This window comes from Mustela lutreola, chromosome 6 (assembly GCF_030435805.1).
Source record: "Mustela lutreola isolate mMusLut2 chromosome 6, mMusLut2.pri, whole genome shotgun sequence".
NCBI classification, from domain to species: domain Eukaryota; kingdom Metazoa; phylum Chordata; class Mammalia; order Carnivora; family Mustelidae; genus Mustela; species Mustela lutreola.
In genome coordinates this window covers 50,334,980-50,347,576 of record NC_081295.1, presented here as the reverse complement: position 1 = coordinate 50,347,576, position 12,597 = coordinate 50,334,980, and positions in this window count along the sequence as shown.

The following is a 12,597-nucleotide window of genomic DNA, read 5'->3' as shown; positions in this document are numbered from 1 at the left end:
TCAAGATGAAGGGTATCAAATTTTAGTTGTCAATTGGTGGCAGTTTAATTTTTGACACATGGCATATAATTCAGTCTCACAATGACTCAGGGGGCATGTACCACAAAGGCTGCTAGAATAAGCCTATTCCAAACCTAACCCTGAAAAAATTTCTTTCTTGTGAACCTCCCCCTTTTTAAAAAATCTTTTCAGAAAGCAGCGAATTATAATTGCTGTTTTCTGAAAAAAAAAAAAAAAAAAATTCCCATTAGGATATCTGAAACAGATCCACTATACTCCAAGCACCTTTGTAAAAGGAAATACTATTAAGTAAATATTCTTAATATTACTGATAAAATTTAGGATTGTATTCCATTACATGGCAAAGGTTACATTTTTTTTATAGTAGCAATTTACCTTTAAGTATCAGTGTTCTTACTTGACAGTTAATTTTAGTTCAACATAAATTAATAAGACCTGAAAAAATAGTTTATAACTTTAAGATGCTGTACTTCATATCCCATAATTATTGTTATGTCCTCAGGAATGTAGGTCGAGGATCTCCTAATTCCATTTGACTTGTTGATGAGAACTTGATAGCAAGGAATTCTTCTCTCTGGCCTAGAAATATGAAAACATGAATTATGAGGTCAAATATGGGAGTTAATATATTATTATCTACATTACAAAATTGAATGGGAGGCAAATGCTTTCCTACTCAGTCCCAAAAGAACCCCACTACCTAGTTTAACTAAAATAATATTTAGTATTTTTTATGTATATTGTATTTACAGCCAGACATCATCTACCCATAATCTAATGTGGCCTAAATTACTTTAACATGTTCAGTTTTGTTTGAATTCACAGTGACTAATCCAAATCAAACACTGTTCTCGGGATAAGGTAATAGATATTTTTCAAGAGGAATGATTTGTGCTGTTTTATTAAAAGAATACTAACCTTTTCCAACCTGTTTATCAGAGGGATATTTCTGTTTCAGCAACTCTTCTGGAGTTCTGGCTTCAGCATCCCAACCAACAATTACCCTCAGTTAGCTACCTTCCTTGTAAATGATCACCAGTCCCACCTCAAAATAGTTTCCACCCTATCTTAGTTTCCACACTAAGGGATGAAAAGCCCAGGCGTCAGTAGAAAGTGCTAATCTAAATGATCCTAAAACCAGTTAGTGATCCCTAAAAAAAAAAAAAAAAAATCCTCCAAATACCATGTTACTTACCATCTGGGGAGGAAGGGGGCATATGTGTATGTCTATTTTTTTTAAATATAAAGATTCTATCACTTAGCCTCTGCTTCCTTTCTGCAAACAATTTTGGTCAAAGAGTTAAAAAAACAGATTAATAGTTCATACATACATCAGCTTTACACTGATCACATTAATTACATACTAATTATGTTTCATTTGTCTCTACCCAAGACTGAACTCCTCAAGAGCAAGGCTCTATCTTCTATTTCTTTTCCCTGTATCCCTGGCTAATAAAAGGCTAAGAGGAGGAAAAACTGGCTGTCAGATATTTCACTTTATTCCCTATCAGAGGGATAGCATTTATAGCAGAGTGCTTGAATGTTGGTATACACAGAAGTAGGGAAGGAAAATGCAAAGCACTAATCTTATGTTCCAAAATGTTTGCATATTTTATCGCTAAATGGTTATATTTTTATTTCTCCAAAGCTTAGCATTCTCAGAAAAGAAGTCTGTGGCTATGCAACAATAAATATTTTGTTGTCTAAACTAGTCTCTAGCCCAAGTAAGAAAATAACATCAAAAGAAAATTTTTCTTAGTTTATGCTAAATGAATCATGGAAAATCTAAGATACTATATTCTATATTGGAGTGGAGTTAAGGTATAATTAACTCAATGTTGAGTGTCAACCAAATACAAAATTATTTTTAATATATCAAATGTTTCATAGTTCAGAATCATGTAAGGTAAGCATAGATTTCTTTTTCATCATCATTGTACCTATTTCTAAAATGATAAAGATGCAGGGATTATAAACTGATATGTCTCTGCAAAGAAATCAATATGAATATGCAGCAGAAAGAAACCTTTAAAAAATGTATTTGCAAACCAAAGAGGTCATCATGTATCTGAGGAATCACTATACTGGTTTCATTCTGTAGGAATGAAACTTCACAGTATTCCAAATGTTACTACTCTTAAACATTACATTCATTTAAAATACTCCGTTTTTTAGTACTTCATATGAATAATAGAGAATTAGCTAATATTAAATTCAACACATTAGAAATGTTTTATGTAGGGGCACCTGGGTGGCTCAGTCAGTTAAGCATCTGCCTTCGGCTCAAGTCATGATCCCAGGGTCCTAGTCCCACATTGGGTTCCTCACTCAGTGGGGAGCCTGTTTCTCCCTGTCCCCCTGCCTGCTGCTCCTCTTGTTTGTGCTGTTAAATAAATAAATATTTTTAAAAAGAAATGTTTTATGTAAATGTTTAAACACTTCAGGAATATGGAATATGGAATGTAGTGTAGCTGTAATGCTACACTTACAGCATCATTTATGAAAAAGGGGCAAAAGCTAAAATTTAAAATGCTTGAAATTAATAAAAAATAAGTAATCACCAAAATTGTGTTTAAAAAAACAAATTCTGAATACCATTCTCCCCTTCCTAACCTGTCTCACATTACAAACTACTATTTCCTTTATGTTCCCTGTCAAGTCCTAAAAAGTCAGGATAAACAGCCAAAAGCTTAAACATAAGTGCCCTTAATTGAGTCAGCCATATCACAAAGTAAAATGTCTTTTAGTTTTTGCCACTGATAACTCGGATGAATTTTCATGGATGAGGAAGTTTTCATGACTGATTTGCAAAAAAATAGATTATGTGTTTTAAACTGTTTATCAAGTCTTAATAGGGACAGAAAATAAGGTATATTATGTTACCTACAGCATATTTCTTTTTTCATACTCTTTCCAAAATACATCCCACTTTCTAGCCGTGCCTAAAATAATCTGGGACAAATGTTGGAACAAATATCAAGTTGCCTAATTATTTCTTACAGTTTTTCTCATTCTTATGCACAGAAAATCAAAATAAATCTGCACACAAATGTCAAAAATAAATTATTCCTACCCTCAAGGTTTGAAATGGACTTTGGATAATCCTTTTACATTTGTAGTACTCATTAAAACTATTTTGTTTACTAGATGCCTGTGGTCAGAGCTATCCCTCTGCAAGTAATTATTTTTAGACCATTTTTCATTCTCAAGTGGTCTTGATGCTTTTAAATTCATGGATTTCCATTATTATCTAAAAAATTATATTAATATTTATATGTATGTATAGAGCTAGATATGTAAATATATAAATCATCAAAATAAAAGGGATTACTACTTTGCTGTATTCCCATTACTACTAACACTATAGTTTAAAGAAAATGAATCTGCCTCCTCTTTCTTATTTTTTTAAAGATTTATTTATTTATTTTAGGAGAAAGAGCACAAGCAGGAGGGCCAGAGGGAGAGGAAGAGAATCTCAAGCAGACTTCACAATGAGCGTGAGCCCAACTCCAGGCTTGATCTCACCACCCTGAGATCACGACCTGAGCCTAAACCATGACACTTAATCCACTGTACCACCCAGGCACCACTGCCTCTTTTTTAAATAGGAAGTAATTATTCTTACTCTTCGTTCCCTGGTCTTTAAAATGTTTATGTAAGAATAACATGGATTTAATAAGTATTAAGTAGACTATAAGAAACCTGATAAATCTTCCAGATGATCAGAAAAGACTTTTCCTAACTCCTTTATTTTGTACACAATATCTTAATTCAAAATATATTTTGGAAAGGGTATGTGCAAGCCAGGAATCAGGTTAGTACTCAAAGGTAAAATTTGAAAGCAGATTTACATCACATAAATGTATACTATCTTGTCTTAATAACCAGTGTTTTATATGCATCATCTTTCATCTTATATGTATTATCTTTCATTCTCTGGTATGACCATCTAAAACCATCCCAAAAATCAGCATTAAGAACAAAATGCTTAAAATAGCAAGTGGCATTATGCATATTAATATACAGCAAATGATGTTGCTGGTTACAGAATGTCTAACTATCTTCGGAGAGGGGGACTTGTCTTTTATCCAACCACACTGAGCTAACCTGTACAAGAGTAAAAAATAGAACTCTCTCATGAATCAAGAGTATTAAAGTACATGCGCACATTCCATATCATGACCAGGAAATTTTCTTTTGTGAAATTAGGTGTCCAAACTTCAGATTATTTTTTAACAAAAATGTAATCTTTCAATCAGAAAAGTATAATCGAGCTATATGACATTTTTTGGCATTTCTACAATAATTTCATTTTTCCTTACAGCCAATTTCCTTTTTCCATAAAGGATCTTTTTCTCATTTTATACATGTTTAAAAGGAATACAAATCACAGGGCGCCTGGGTGGCTCAGTGGCGCATAAGCATCTGCCTTCAGCTCTGGTCCTGGAATGGAGCCTTAAGTCCTTCCTGCTCAGCAGGGATCCTGCTTCTCCCTCTCCCTTTGCTTCTCTCCCAACTCATACTCTCTCTCTCTCTCTCTCTAATAAAATATTTTTTAAAAAAATAAAAGGAATGTAAATCAGATAAAATTATTTAGAAAAATCTTTTAGGAGCACATTATTTTGAGAAAGTGAAATACACTTTATGGGACGGACAATCAGTAACCTCTGGAATTTGGAGTTTTTCTCCTTGTAGGGTGAAAATTTATCATCTGATGGCAAAAAGAATTCTAAAGTCCTACATACCAATATTTAGCATTGATATGCGATTTTATAATAATATTTTGCTACCGTTCTCTGATGTCCCAAGAATTCACAAAACTGCAAACAAAATAATGGAGGCTCGGGGTAAAATCCAGATTTGGGGAAGCCAAAAAATCATACCTATCCTCTACCTCAGCCTTCAATGACATGATACATGGTACCTGTCTGAAATAGCAAGAGTTACTCAGTATCTCTTTTCCCCCAAAGAATAAGTAGAATATACACGAATAAATTGCTGAAAGTAAGATTTTATGTATGCTGGAATAAACTACCATCAAGTATATGGAAGGCCGAATATTCCTTTTTCTGAATGTGGTTTCTTTTCCAGCTATATAGGGAGATGAAATAAAGTGAACAGAATGCCTGGGTGGCTCAGTCGGCTAAGCACCTGCCTTCAGCCCGGGTCATGATCCCAGGGTCCTGGGATGGAGTCTCACAGCCAGCTTCCTGGGGGAGCCTGCTTCTCCCTCTGCCTGCCTCTTCCCCTGCTTGTGATCTCTCTCTAACAAAGGAAAGAATGAAGGAAGGAAAGAAAGAATGAGAAAGTGAACTAAGATCAAACTGAGATCACTTTTTCATCATCCTCATAGTTTTGCTTCATTTTCCTTGAAATAAAGCTAAAAAATCAGTATTTTTCAGGAATCACACTTTGTCAACTAAGGTTACCAAGGGACCTCACTTTGTTCCAAAATTGTCTGAGCTCCTGTTTGCCCATTAGTGCTCAAGCAAGCTAGTTTTTATTCTTTTAAGCTAGTTCTGAGTAGATTTCCTGTTTATTCCTAAAGGTAACTACAACTTTTAAGTAGCCAAATAACTCAAATACTGTTGAGAAGTATTCTTCTAACCTGGATAAATAGATATAGTGTTATAATTTATTAAGCCACCCACTCCTGCCCTCCATGAAAAGGGAGGGATGTTTTGATTACAAAGATTCCACTACAAAAAGAGAATGCATACTGATCTTGGATTAGTTTTGTTTTCAAATAGCTACAGAAGAATGACTGTATCAATATGTTAGGAGGTTTCTACCCCCAGACTTAACTTTTCAACAAAAATGATAAAATGTGCACATGTTGTTTACAACCTTTATTTGCCAAAAGCCACTAAGTTAATCATTATTTTCTGCCCCTGCAATCCCAAAAATATTATCTTAAATAATATGTCAAGGTATCCTCTGAAGGACAGTAGCATTTTTTTTAAGCATGAAAGGAAATAAAAGATTTAGAATACAGCACAACTTTTTTTCTCCTTTAAGACTCTGAGCAGAGTCATCACCATACCCCTAAAACAAAACACTGAACTGGTAAAGCTGCCTATAAAACCATAGCACACTATCTGCCACAATCTCCACAGTAATAAGTCTTCCAAGATGCTTTACTAGGTAGTATTATCGGGCAAAAAGGGCAAAACAATGTTTATGCACCTTTAATGTGGAAATTCCTTAGGCATTATCTGCCCATGAAGCAATAGATGTTTTCCAATTACTACTCCCAAAAGTTACTCATTTTTAGTTTTTGGCATTTTTATTTTTGGATTGAAAGCTAATCATAAGCATTACCAGGTCATTAATTTTCTCCCCAGTTACTACTCAAAATAAATAATAGATAGCATAACATATTTCCCCTGATTCAAGCACCCAATTTCCCACAAAATTTGGGTTCACTTAACAAGTGTCTTGTATTTTTGAGCCCAGGTGAAAGCTCACTCCATATAGGTAATACTAGTTAAAGAGAAGTCTTAGACTGCAAGAAAAACTTCCTTCACTAGGATTAGAAGATACTTTTTTAAGGGGAGATTGACATTTCTGAGACCCATTTAATCCATCGTTCCTGTATTAAAACAATGAAAGGTTAGAGGGGAGCCTGGGTGGCTCAGTCAGTTAACGGTCTGACTTTTGGTTTCAGCTCATGGTCTCAGGGTGGTGAGATCCCTCCTGCCTCAGGCTCCATGCTAGGCATGGAGCCTGCTTAGGATTCTCTTTCTCTTCCTGACCCCCCCCCAACCCCCCCAACTCGCACACCTTCTTTCTCTAAAATAAATAAATAAATAAATCACTTAAAAAAAAAAATAAATAAACAAAGCAATGAAAGGTTAGAAACTGGCCCAGAAAAAAAAAAAAAAAAAAAACCAAAACCAAACCAAAACAAAACAAAAACAACGGGATAGCCAAATTACAGTGGGCTTTTCTGCTGAGTTGAGCTCTTCTCATTCTGGTACCTGAGACGGTACCTGTCGGTCCACGTAACACAGGCTCTGTGTTATGGCTGCTGTGTGTACATCCACCAAAAGAACTGCTAGTTTTACACATGCATTGGCACAGAAAATCAGTATGCAATAATTTTTTAAGCCACCATCAGCTGACTGTTTACCAGCAGTAGACTACTGGTTTCTCTCCGGACTTTCAACTTCTTTCCCTGCATCAGCTTTGTTCCTTGATTTGCTTGAAATCTTGGAATTAAAGGACCATAGAGGTCGACTCTGGGCCCACCTTCTACTTAATCCCAAACCTCTTCTACAGCATCTTTGATGTGTGGTCTTTGGCATAACAGCATTGGTGAAAAACTATGAAGAGTAATAACATCAAAGGCAATAACATCAAAGTCTTGGAACCAGAGAGAAAATATGAAATAAGAGGGAAAAGTATATATTGAGGAGACGGACAACTACTAATTTAAGAAGGGAAAGCAAGCAAGTAACAGATTGACCTGAAGGTCAGCACATCCTTCTCTTTCTCTGAATTGCAATGATTTTAACCCAGCTTCTCTCAGCAAACCCACTACAGGTACATGTGTTAGAGTATGTGTGTGTTTTATAAAGTACATCAAAGATTGGATGGAAGCATAATATAAGACTTGTATTTGTTGTTTTTTAAAAAACATTTTATTTATTTGACACACCCAGAAAGAGAGGGGGTGGGGCGGGCAGAGGGAGAGGGAGAAACAGGCTCTCTGCTGACTAGGGAGCCAATGTGGGCTGCAGTTCTATGACCCTGAAATAAGGACATGAGCCAAAGGCAGATGCTAAACCATCCGAGCCACCCCGAAGTCCAGAGACTTCTATTTATAAGCCCTTGTTAAATTATTCCAAGCTAAAATGTTAGCTTTAAGCACATGAAAAGTGCACAAGAATTCCACAACTCTAAATCTGAACATCACCCATGAGTGTCACATTTCACATTGTAAGAGAAGGGCCATGAAACACTAACTCGGAGCACCTGGGTGGCTCTGTGGTTAGGCCTCTGCCTTAGACTCAGATCATGATCCTGGGTCCTGGGATCAAGCCCCGCATCTGGCTCCCTGCTCAGCTGGATGCCTGCTTCTCCCTCTCCCACTCCTCTTACTAGTGTTCCCTCTCTCGCTGTGTCTCTCTCTGTCAAATACATAAAATCTTTAAAAAAATAATAACTTGGGGTGCCTGGCAGGCTCAGTCAGTGGAGCATACAACTCGATCTGGGGATTGTAAGTTTGAGTCCCATGGTGGGTGCAGAGTTACTTAAAAATAAAACCTTCCGGGCACTAGGGTGGCTCAGTTGGTTAAGCACCTGACTCTTGATTTCAACTCTGGTCATGATCTCAGGACTGTATGATCAAACCCACATGGGGCTCTGAAGCTCAGCTCAGAGTCTTCTTATCCCTCTCTCTCTGTTCCTCCCTCACCCCCCAACTCCTGTGCATGCAAATGTGCTCTCTCTTCCTCTCAAATAAATAAAATCTTATAAAAAAAAAAAAGAATAAGATCTTATAAAAAAAAAAAAAACTTACTCCAGTAACAATAAAAAGATACAGAGGCTGAGATGAAGTCCAGACGGAGGGAGAATGAATGGATCACTTAAAATAAATTAACCAATTACAACGTATGAAGCTCATTTGGGTTCTGATTCAAACAAACTAAAAAATATTTACAGCAGGAGATTTTTGGAAATTCAGTGATTAGATGTTTGATGTTATTCTATAGGTTTGCTATTTTTCATAATATGGTTGTTAAAAATGCTGACTTTCCACAACACCTGGGTGGTTCAGTCAGTTAAGCAACCAAGTCTTCATTTCTGCTCAGGTCATGATCTCCTGGTGGTGGGCTGGATCCCCTAGAGGTCTCCACACTCAGTGGAGGAGTCTGCTTGAGATTTTCCCGCTCCCTCTGCCCCCTCTAAAATAAATATTTTTAAAAATGGCATCTTTCCATTACAGTATGCTGTTTCTGTGAAGAATATAGGAAAAGGATGGGGGGGAAAAAAAAAAAAAGAAAAGGCAAGGTAGCATGAAGCCAAATGCTCAAGCCTTGTCGTTTATCTGAGGAAACAGATTATAATGCAAGGAAAGGGGCAGCTCTTGGATGACAGTGCCAGGTCCATGACAGGGAAATGAGGGCAAGCTTGGGGAGTGGGGGCGGGGGGGTGTGATCAGGTCACAGAGAGAAGGTAGCGTTATTCTTAGAAAATATATTGTGAACCCTAGGGCGTGAGTGTGGAAGCCGCTCAAACATCAGGAGAATTCCTGCTCTCGGCCTGGGGCTGACCGCAGTGCCCTGGGACGAGCAGGATCCCAGGATCCCCAGGGGCAGGGCATAAGTTAGGAGCTATGATAGAAGGTGACCTTCAGTCCCACCCCCCCCCCCGTTTCTGCACCTGGCGAGCGCCATCCCAAATCCCGCTCCTCCTTGACCCCATGATTGACTCCCTCCCGGCCTACGCAAAGGGGAAAGTGCAAAGCCTACTTTAAGATTTTTGCTATCCCCTCGGTCTTCTTTTTGAGACATCTGTCCTTGCTTTTCCGTTAAAAAATAAAATAAAAAATAAAAGCCAGGAGCAGGAATCAGCTGCTGCTGCTGCGCTCCCTGGCCGAGACAGCTCCGCCCCGCCGCTCGGACGCGGGTCTGAGCACTTCATGTCAGTTCACCAGGACAGGAGAGGATCCTGGGATCTAGCTGCACGCAGACGGCACCGATCGTCACGAATATCATCACGAATACACCGGCAGTCGGCCCCGCGGCCTCACAGTCGCGGGCACTAAGGGACGTTCCAGGGAAACACACATGGGTGAACCCAGCTCAGGAACCCAGAACAGAATCCCCGGAGAGGGCTATTCAGGGAAAGCAGTCCCCCTGGCCTCCCATTTGACACAAAAATCTATTTCCGGTAGAGTCAGCAGCTGCTGTTTCTAGAATTATAACGATACAGGGGTTCACCCACGTTGTTTAAACGCCACAAGGTAAATGACGAACTCCAGTCATGGGACGTAACGAAGGGAGGAAACGGGGCAGAGAGCGAGAGAAGGGGCAGACGACAGAAGCGGACTTGAAGGAGGAAAGATGAACACCTGTCGTCCCCCAGGCCCCCAAAGGAGCACCAAGTTATACACGTCGCCTCTTTCTTCCTCACCCCCGAATACCTGAAATGACGCCACAGAGGGAGAGAGGGCGCCGCCGTCGCCCGGTTTCCTCCTCAACCCTGTTCCCGGAGCGCGGGAGAGGAGGGCCCTCGCGCGGCCCGCGCTCTGGCCGGGGGTCTCGGTCGGCACGTGGCCCCGCTCCCTGAGAAAGCCGGGTTCCGGGCCGGCCCCGGGGAGCCCCCCACTTCCGCCCGCGCGGTCAGGCGGAGGCGCGCACTTCTCGCCTCGGGGAGGGGCGCCGGCGGCGACTGCAGGGACCTCAGACCGCGCTCCCCCCCGGCCCCCCTAACGCCCCCCCCAACCCCGGCATCGCCGCGCGCACCCTCCGCTGGGGGCGTTAGCCGGAAGAATGCGCCTGCCGCGGGGCCCTCCCCCGGCTGCCTCCGTCCGCGGGCCTGCAGGCCGTCCCGACTCGCCGCGCCCTACGCGGAATCCGCAGACTTTCCCCCACAGAACTCGAGCTCCTGCCAGGTTTGGCCCCGCCCTTCTCTGGCCACTGTTAGTGGCAAGAGGCAGGATGGCCGGCCTTCTGTCCTCCTCATCCCTTACTCTCCTCATCCCGCCCGGGGCTGTCGAGTTTGCCCATTTTCTCCCATCTCTTCTCAGACTCCTCCTCTGTCCCTGTTGCAACAGCCTGACATTAGGTCACCAGTCCCACTGATCACCCCACTCGACTTTCAAAATCTGAGCCCCTCGGATCCACACCAGGACGCAGTGACCTAACTTAAACGCAACTATGATCGCGTTCTTCCTAGTTTTGTGGGTTTGTTTGTTTTTTAGATTTTATTTATTTATTTGACAGAGATCACAAGCAGGCAGAGAGGCAGGCAGAGAGAGAGGGAGGAAGCAGGCTCCCCGCTGAGCAGAGAGCCCGATGTGGGGCTGGATTCCAGCACCCTGGGATCATGACCCCAGCTGAAAGCAGAGGATTTAACCCACTGAGCCACCCAGGCGCCTCCTAGTTTAAAACTGATTGGTGGCTTCTGATGGACAGCAGCCCAGAGGCCAACCCCCTCTGCCTGCTTTCAAAGGCCCTTCAAGATCTGGTCTCTGTGCTTCCCCCAGTCTCATCCCTCCTTGTAGGCTCCAAGGGAACTGAACAGCCTCTCTTCTCTGGGAGATTCCTCTTCCCAATTGCCTCCCAGGGCTTGTCTGGCTAATTTACTCATCTTTGAGTTAAAAACTGGCCTCTGACCTCCCTTCGGGGATGGCATTCCAGCTGAGTTAAATTACCCTCCTGGGGTCTTCAGAGCACCTCTGTGTCTCCATTGTAGCAAAGATCAGGGCTCCAGCTGTGTTGTCACTTACCTTCCCCAGCCCATCTGCAGCAGTGTATTACCTACAACTCTGCCCCAGGCCCAAGGTGAAGCAGGTGTTATGAATTATTTAATACAACTACCCTTTGTAGTAGCTTCTATTATCTCCACCATACAGGTGGAGTATAAACTAAGAGAGCTTAAGAAATTTGTCCAGGATGACCAGGATGCAAGGAACTCAGGCAACCATATTTTTAAAAATCATCCTCTAGGTGATTGATTCCTGTGAGTAGCAGAGAACCACGCTCTAGCCTGGTGAGCTCTTCTATGACAAGAGCCATATGTTTCTTGTCTGGACCTAGTATAGTGGCTGGGACACAGCAGGTGTTGTGGGATAAATGGAGGTTTTATTTGATCTTCTATACCACAGCAGAAAGCAGGCCATTCAGGAATCATAATGGCCTGTTTGTTGTTGTGCAAAAAGACTCGGAAAGTTAAATGACTTAACAGTTCATAAATACAGAACCGTGATTAAAGACCAGGGACATTTGACTCTTCCAAGGCTTTTTTCACCATTGTAGCTTTTTTTCTGGGACAGCCTCCCAGAGGAGCTTGTATGTGTGTGTTTACTTCTTCCTAGAAAACTTTGGTGATAAGAGGTTCATTTTCACATTCTCATGTCTGATGTCGGTAGTACAGAGTATACAGGAGAGAGGGACAGCGTCGGTTCAGTGTCTAAAACTGAATTTTGTGATCCAGAGCGAAAATATGACATGAAAACAGAGTTCAGGATAAAGAGGAACAATAGTCTAATTAGTTTGCCAGGCAAAGGGGGTTGCAACAGGCTAATGCCTTCAAAGCGGCAGACCATCCCAGAGTAAAAGACTAAAGCATTTTATAGGAAAATATAGAATTAGGGCTGTTTCAGTAGGAATCTCGTAAGTGGGGCCAGCTGGGCTCATCATGTCTCTCAAGGGGTCTACTGATGAGCACGAGAATTGGATTTACTGAACATACACACTCATTCACTGTCAGCAACAGTGCAGGAGATGAGTTGTTGTGGGACAAAAGGAAACACCAGAAATGCTGTCCATAATAGCAAAAAGCTGGAAAGAACCACCACATCTATTGGCAACAGAATGATTAGATTGTTCTATGGTCACATATTAA